The following is an 8,038-nucleotide window of genomic DNA, read 5'->3' as shown; positions in this document are numbered from 1 at the left end:
AAAAAAAAAGAAGTCATGAAGAGTACAAAGAAACAAAGGATGGAAAGTGATTCATAAAAAGGAACAAAAGAAGCCAAAAGGTAAAATCCATGGGGAAGACTAAATGATCTACCTAAAAATATTTGTTGAAAATATGCTAAAAATATAAAAAGAAAGTGTGGATAAAGAACTAAGAAAACCAAGAAACAGTACATGAAACAAATGATAATGTTATTAAAGATAAATAAATTATGAGGCTAAACCAAACAGAAATTCTAAAGCTGAGAAGCCTAATAACTAAAATTCATGATCGCCATTATTGTTAAGTCCTGTTGAGTCACTTCTGATTCACAGTGAATCTATGCACAAAACAACACAGCTGTGTCTCGCCTGGGTCATTTTCACAATCTCCTCTTTAAGTGTTTTGTTGCAGTCGCTGTGTCAGTTCATCTCATTGAGGGTCTTCCTCTACTGAAGGGATCCTCAGCTTTTTTAAAGAATAAGACCCTCTTCCAGGAACTAGACCCTCCAGATAATATGACCAAAATATATGAGATGAAGTCTCATCCTCTTGGCTTCTAAGAAGCATCTTGACTACATTTCTTTCAAGACAGATTTCTTCGTTCTTGTTCCACTGCTGTAGTTATGTGCTGTGCAGCTAAAACTAACTCATAACTGACTTTCCAGAGGTTTTTCAGAGGCTACAATCTCACAGGAGGAAATTATCCACCTAACTCCCTCAGAGTACCTGGTGTATTTGAATCTCCCACCTTCGGATTCACAAAGAGTTTCAGGAGGGACAAGTAACTAATCATAGGTCACAGAGGTGAACCAGATTTGGAACACAGACACCCTAACTCTTGAATCATGGGAGAAATAGGCAAGAAACATGAAACAGAAAAGAAAAAAAGAACCTCAAACTTTCCATGTAGTGGTGCAAATTCGATAATGAAAACAAGAAAAAGATATCTCTAGCAGAGGAAAGATGCTTTCACTATTATGATTGGTAGAAATCTCTGAAATCGTCACATTTGAAGTGTGAAATGAGTTTTTAAAAACAATAAAACAGAAGTCTCCATCATGTAAAAGTGTGAGCAGAAAGGCAATATACAATAAGGATTTGATGAGATATTGTAGCCAATCACATTAAACATTTGTAGTCAATGTTATAAAACAGAAGGTTTAAGCATTAAAACCAATATGATTTGCAAACTTCCATTCAAATAAAAACTATAAACCCATAATGCAATTATTCTAGGAAATAAAAAGGACCCATAGACAGGAACAAGATAAGACCCTGAGGGGGACAAGACCTGAAGAACAGAAAAGCCTGCATCTCTTCCACTTAGGAGAGTTCCCTCCTGTTGGCACACAACTCCTTTGACTAGTCTACCTCCCTAAGGGATCATATAACCATAATAAAAATAAGGAAATGTTATATGCTTATATACTGTCCCTATAGGGATCTATAGGCTCAACATCAAGAAAACGAAGATTCTCACCACTGGACCAATTGGCAGCATCATGATAGACTGGTGAAGAGATTGAGATTGTTCACAGCTTTAGTTTGCTTGGCTCCACAGTCAACACTCTTGGCAACAGCAGCCAGGAATTTAAAAGACGTACTGTGATGGAAAAGTCTGCTGTTAGAGACCTCTCCAAAATACTGAAGAGCAATGATGTCACTCTGTAGACTAAGATGTGCCTGATACAGGCTATGGTCTTTGCAATCACTTGCTATGCATCAGAAATGATGCAATGATTAGGGAAGACAGAAGGAGAATTGGTGCCTTTGAGCTGTGGTGCTAGAGTATTGAATATACCATGGACTGCTAAGAAAACAAACAGGTTCAATCTAGAGAAAATTAAACCAGGCTGCTCCTTGGAGGCAAGGATTCTGAAGCTTCATCTGATATAGTTTGGACATATAGCAAGGAGGGATCAGTCCTTGGAGAGGGACGTCATGCTTGGGAGGGTGGAGGGGCAGCGAAGGAGAAAAAGATTCTCTATGAGATGGATTGATTCAGTGACTGGGGTAATGAGGGTAGGTCAGAGACAGTGAGATTGGCACAGGATAGAGCAGGGTTTAGAGCTATAGTACACAGGGTTGCTATTAGTCGCAGGCAGCTCGATTGCACATAACAACAACATCGAGAGAGAGAGTGAGAGAGAGAGAGCCTGCGAGCGAGCACACGCGAGAGCACTAGCTAGAGCGAGCACTCTAGGGAGCTCTGGTGGCCTAGTGGCAAGAAGCTGCCCTACAATCCCAAAGGCACGTGGTTCGAGGCCAACAGCTGCTCCGCTGGAGAAGGATGGGCCTTCACCTGCCGTGCAATTAACTGCCTCTGAAAACCTGCCAGAAGGTCAACTCTGGGTAAGTTCTGACTCTATGGGACACAACAACAGTATTTACTGTCTAGACTGAACTGACTCATAGCTCACTCTCCAGGGGGTTTTCAAAGGCAGTGAATTAAATGGGAGGAGACTGGCTGTCCTTTTCCCATGGAGTACGTGGTGGATTCAAAACGCCTGCCTTTGGGTTGGCAGCACATCTCATTACCCAGTAACCTACCAGAGCTCCCTACGTCAACGATGTTGTTGAGTGCTGTCAAATCAAAGTCAACTCGTAGTCAAATGCTGTCAACTCAAAGACAACTCATAGACCATCCAGTGGGTTTAGAGACAGAAGTTAACATAGGAGATTGCTCCTTTTTCTCTCCCACAGCAGCTGGTGGATTCCAATTGTATGTGTATTTTGGACTTGGCAGCACTATTTTTTTTCCTTTTTTTTTTATTATTTGTGTGTGTGCGTGTACCGTCAAATCAGATCTGACTGGTACAGGAGGAGATTGTCCCTCCTTTCCCGGCAGAGCATCTGGTGGATTCGAACCGTGCTCCTCTGGGATTGCAGTGCAGATTCTTGCCACTAGGCCACCAGAGCTCCCCTGGCAGCACTATTTCTTAACCCAAAGATACTAGAGCTCCCTTATATAGAAAACTCTTGTTGCTGCTGTTAGGCGCCATCGAGGCGAGCACAACTCATAGCCACCCTATGAACCTGAACCCTACCCTGTCCTGCGCCATCTTCATCGTCTCTGACACACTTGAGACCATCGATCCAGTCACTGTGTCAATCCGTCTCGTTGAGAGTCTTCCTTTCATTCTTCTCTCCAAGGAAAAGCCTTCTCCTTGCAACATGCCCACAATAAACAGAGAGACATGTAGATACATCACGCTTGTTTCCGGAACACCAACAAATACAGCCAGTGTGAGCAGAGGGGGATGAAAAAACAACATCACAGAAAACAGAAAATGAGATGGGCCTGGATTATAGAGTGCTTTCTGGACCACGACAAGGAGTTTGGGCTTTAACTTTCAACATGGTAAAAAACAACTGCAAGATTTTAAGTAAATGAATGATACCTGACTTCCGTGGAAATTTTATTCTGGCACCAAGTGAAGAATTGATGCTGAGGGAAAAGGGAAGCTGAAAGGCTCTTCAGGAAATTATTATTGAACTTGTGATCAACAAAAATGACAATAAATTGAGATCGCTGGAGTTTTTGGATGTGTTCCATTATGTTACTAATACATTTTTCTTCCTAAAACCCACTATCTTGTTTTCCCTCTCCTGTACAGAAAGAGTGCCTCAATAAAACACATCCTAAGCCAAATATTTTGTTTGTGTGCTTTTTCCTGTTGTTGGATCTACACCTTAAATCTCCTCTGCCCTTCCTGTCTCCTGGAAGACTTCTGACTGATAGAAAAAGCTTCCACTGTGGACTGCAAAGGCAAGTGTCTAAGTCACCTGCCGTTTGCCTGGTAAGCTTGAGCATAGACCTCAGTCCACCCTGAATCACTATCTGTTTATACAACAATGAGTGGGGTCAGGAGAGGTTCATCTGGCTCAGAAATTATATAATTGTTATGATCGTACAAGTAATTAGTGCTTGGCTGCATTTAGCGATGCCATTTATTATTCAGAAGGGAAAATGGAATTGTCATGAGCCCACCGACCCAAATATTGAGTGCATGTTTGTGCCGGCATCAAACAGTGGCAGAACCACGCGTTAAAATGATCTGGTTCATGTATTTCTTTATTACACTGCCTCAATGATAACGTGCATTTCATGAGAGCCAGGACCTTGCTCACTGTATTTTCTAACGCCTATGTCAAGCCCGTACGTACAGAACATAGCAGCTGTTCAAGAAATATTTGTTAAACGGGTGAATAAATAAAGGACTTGCTACTTTAATGGTGGTGGTTATCACTGCGTACTGTCGAGTTGGAACTGACCCACAGCTGGCCTTCCAGAAGGTTTTCAGAGGCACTTAATCACATGAGAGGAGACTGCCCATCTTTCTCCTGTGGAGCAGCTGGTGGATTTGAATCACGCACCTATGGGTCGGCAGTGCAATTCCTTGCCACTAAGCCACCAGCACCTTACTACTAAGCTCCTTCTTAATGGAGATTCATAGATATTTTTAGTTGTTTACCCTGTCTTTATAACATTGATAGAACTTTAAAAAAAAGGAACATTGGCTAGAACTTTCAAAAGCATGCTGAAAATGAGAGATAAAAGCAGAATTCTTTGTCTACTCATTGATCTTGAGGGAGGTGGCATTAAGGGAATCTCTATTAAGTAGGTAGAATGTTGGTTGTAGATTTCTATATGTGCTCAACAAAGAAAAAGCAGCTCATTTTTATTTGTGCTTGTCCATGTTTTTATCATAAATTAGTGTTGGGTTTTGTCAAACTCTTTTTCTGCACCAACAAATCTGTTCATGTTATTTTTACTTTTTTGTCTTTTAATATGGTGAGCTACAATGTTAGATTTTTAAACCTTGTGCTATTTTTATACCAATAACTTCATCTCCCTTACTCTGGGCATAATTTCTGGAGGAACCAATCCTTAGAGAGAGATACTATGCTGGCAAAGGCGAAGAGTACGTGAAAGAGGGGAACCCTTAGATAAGACGGATTGACAGAGCTGCTACCACAATGGGCTTCAGCGTGAATGAGACTGTGCGGAAGGGATAGGACGTGACAGGTTCAGTGTTCATAGGGTCGCTTTGTGTCAAAGTCAACTCACTGGCACCTGACAATGAAAACATGATGTTAGCAGCATCCCCTGTGTTAGATCACAGAGAGGTCAACTGAAGGAACTCTCCCAGCATCCCCTTCTTCAGCCCATGTCATTAAGTTCCATGGCAGACAGCAGTCTACATCTATTAGACCATCAGGATAATAGAATTTGCATGATCGAACAAGAAAATTCGACTTGGCTCTTGACTCTTGTGGCCCGCTCCATATAAATCTTGTAAAGTTAATTCTCCATTCCTATTCTGGACTCAAATTTTCCAGGGTAATAGTTTGTCATTCTGAACCAGATCACTTAAATGTTAGCTGAAATTGCATCCATAAATCCTTTTTCAAATTTGGCTCATCTATAATTAATCATAATAATAAAACTGTTAAATCCCATTTTTTTCTCATGCCATAAATTTTCATAGCAGATAATTTGTGATATGCTGTGATTAGCAGAGAGACGTAGCTAGCACATTTCGGAGACCCCAAGCACGGCCTTGGGCTGAATTCAGTTCTTCCTTTTCATCTCGTCAGCAGTAACTCCAGCAGAAGGGCACAAAGTGGGCTGCTCACACGGAAGGCTGTTTTCTTGACATTCATCTTGCAAGAGGGTGACAGTCTTCTAATACCCTGGATTTTCAGCCTCCCAGGTTAAAGCAAGTGAACTAAAGTTATGATTAATTTAACACAAAGCAGTTCATAAAATGTTTTTATGCAGAGCAAAGGTGGCTTAGTGGCAAGAAGCTATGCTGCAATCCCAAAGGCACATGGTTTGAATCCACCAGCTATCCTACAAGAGAAGGATGAACAATCTCCTCCTTTGCTATTAACTATCTCTAAAAACCCACTGGAAGGTCAGTTATCAGGTGGTTCCAGCTCGATGGTACACAACAACAACAACAACAATGCATACAATAGGGAGCTCTGGGGGCCCAGTGTGTAGGAAGTTATATTGCCAAGCCAAAGGCGAGAGGTTCAAAGTCACCAGAGGCTCCACGGGACAAAGATAGGCAATCTACAGCCTCTGAAAACCCACTGGAGGGTCACCTATGCGTCAGTTCTGATTCTATAGAAATGAGAGAGACAGAATGCGTATTTTAAGCCCATGTAGTTGTGGTATATATTCTGGAGAAGAATATCGAACATGCTATAGACTGCCAACAGAACAAAGAGGTCTGTCTTGGAGAAGGTTTGCTCCCTGGAGACATGGATTTTGAAGCTGTCCATCTCACATACTTTGGGCGTGTCACCCAAAAGGGCTAGTCCTTGGAGAAGGACATCGTGCTTGGGATGGTGGAAGGACAGCACTGACCAGGAAGACCCCGGATGACTTGGATTGATTGACACTGTGGCTATGGCAATGGGGTCAGATATGTGAGATGGGTCGCTTGGCTTAGGTTGGGGCAAAGTTCAGAAAGTTCAGAGCCATTGTTCATGGGCTCACTGTAAGTCATAGCTGATGCATCAGCACACCACCGCAACAACAGCATCACTGCAACCACTCACTACAAATATTATACCATTAACGCAAACTGCCAGCCTTTTGCAAAGTGTAGGTCGTCAACCACCTTGCTGTCACACCACCTCGTCTTGGTTGTCTTACACTAGAATAATCCTTAGAGCTATAATATTTTCTCAATTCAATTAATATTATTTTCTCAATTCATTTATTAATATGCATAGAAAACTACAACTTTAAGGTACTGAAATACAAGTAGGAATGCATGCTTTGAGGAATGCATGATTTAATTAAGGAAGAGACTCAACCATATAGCAACTGTGAAAGATCATAGAATGTAAAGAAAAACAGGCTTCACGTCCTGTAGTTGTCTCTCGTAACAAGTTTTAATGCTTCCAGCGCCTGTCGTTGTGACTTCAGCTATTGGACTGAGGTGATCTCACAATGAATCTTTCTGCATCCCTGAATTTCCAAACCCTCAGACTTCTCTGCCCTTCTGAACACCATGTCCAGCCTCATGATTAAAGGGCTTGTCTCTTGACCTCCTTACTTTCCTGAGCGTCTTTTCTCATTGAACTTCGGTCCTCCCCTGCCTGGGTTCAGCAGTCAGCCTTTCTCCCATTCTGCATGCATTCTTCCCAAGTAAAGGTGGAGAACACTGGGGACCTTCACGTTGGGGACCTTCAACAGAAGTTAATGACAGGGTGTTGGAGCAGGAACTTTAGCTTTTAAGTCTGAGGGCTTGGAAATGCAGCAATGTTGAAAGAGTTAGGCTAAAGCTATGAAGACAGGTACTGGAAGAATTGAAGTTGTTATTATAGATGACCACACAGTATGAGGTTGGCTTGTTTTTATTTTAATTCTATGATATTATCTCCCACATGTGCTGTATGATTATTAGTCTCATGAGTAGAAGAACATACATGCCTTATTTCTTATCTTATATTCCAGTGTTGTATATTTATCATTTTCTATGACTATTAATCATTGGATTGAGAAAGTAGTATTGTAGCTGAAAGGTTTATCTCTTAACAACAAAAATGATTATTTTGTTCCTCCAATTTTTTTTTTAAATGGTATTGGATACAGATTCTATATTATATGTAACTAATGTATGGAATTAAACTAAACATGAACTATTTGTCTAAAATCCCTGGCATTCTTTCTTTTTCCCCGAACTGATATTTTAAGGAAAGTTTACAGAAAACTTCGATTTCCTTTCATTCATTGTTGCACATTTTCCTCCTTACCTCCCACCCCAGTTTGTTTTTCCCTAAAAAAAATTCTTTCATTGTTGCACAATTTCTTCACCCCTCCTCAACAGCCACCCGTCCACCCCCAGTCCATTTCACAATGCACCTATTATTCTGGACTATCGTAAAATCACTGATATTCTTTACTGCTTGCTATGTACCAGGAACTATGAACATTAAACATGTTTCATTTAATTTTGGCAAATACCTTACCTACTAGATTCTACTGTTGCTGTTGTTGAGCACCATCGAGTTGGA

Source organism: Elephantulus edwardii, unplaced genomic scaffold, assembly GCF_000299155.1.
Source record: "Elephantulus edwardii isolate Elephantulus edwardi_28Jun2011 unplaced genomic scaffold, EleEdw1.0 scaffold00091, whole genome shotgun sequence".
Classification (NCBI taxonomy): Eukaryota; Metazoa; Chordata; class Mammalia; order Macroscelidea; family Macroscelididae; genus Elephantulus; species Elephantulus edwardii.
This window is presented reverse-complemented; position numbering follows the sequence as displayed.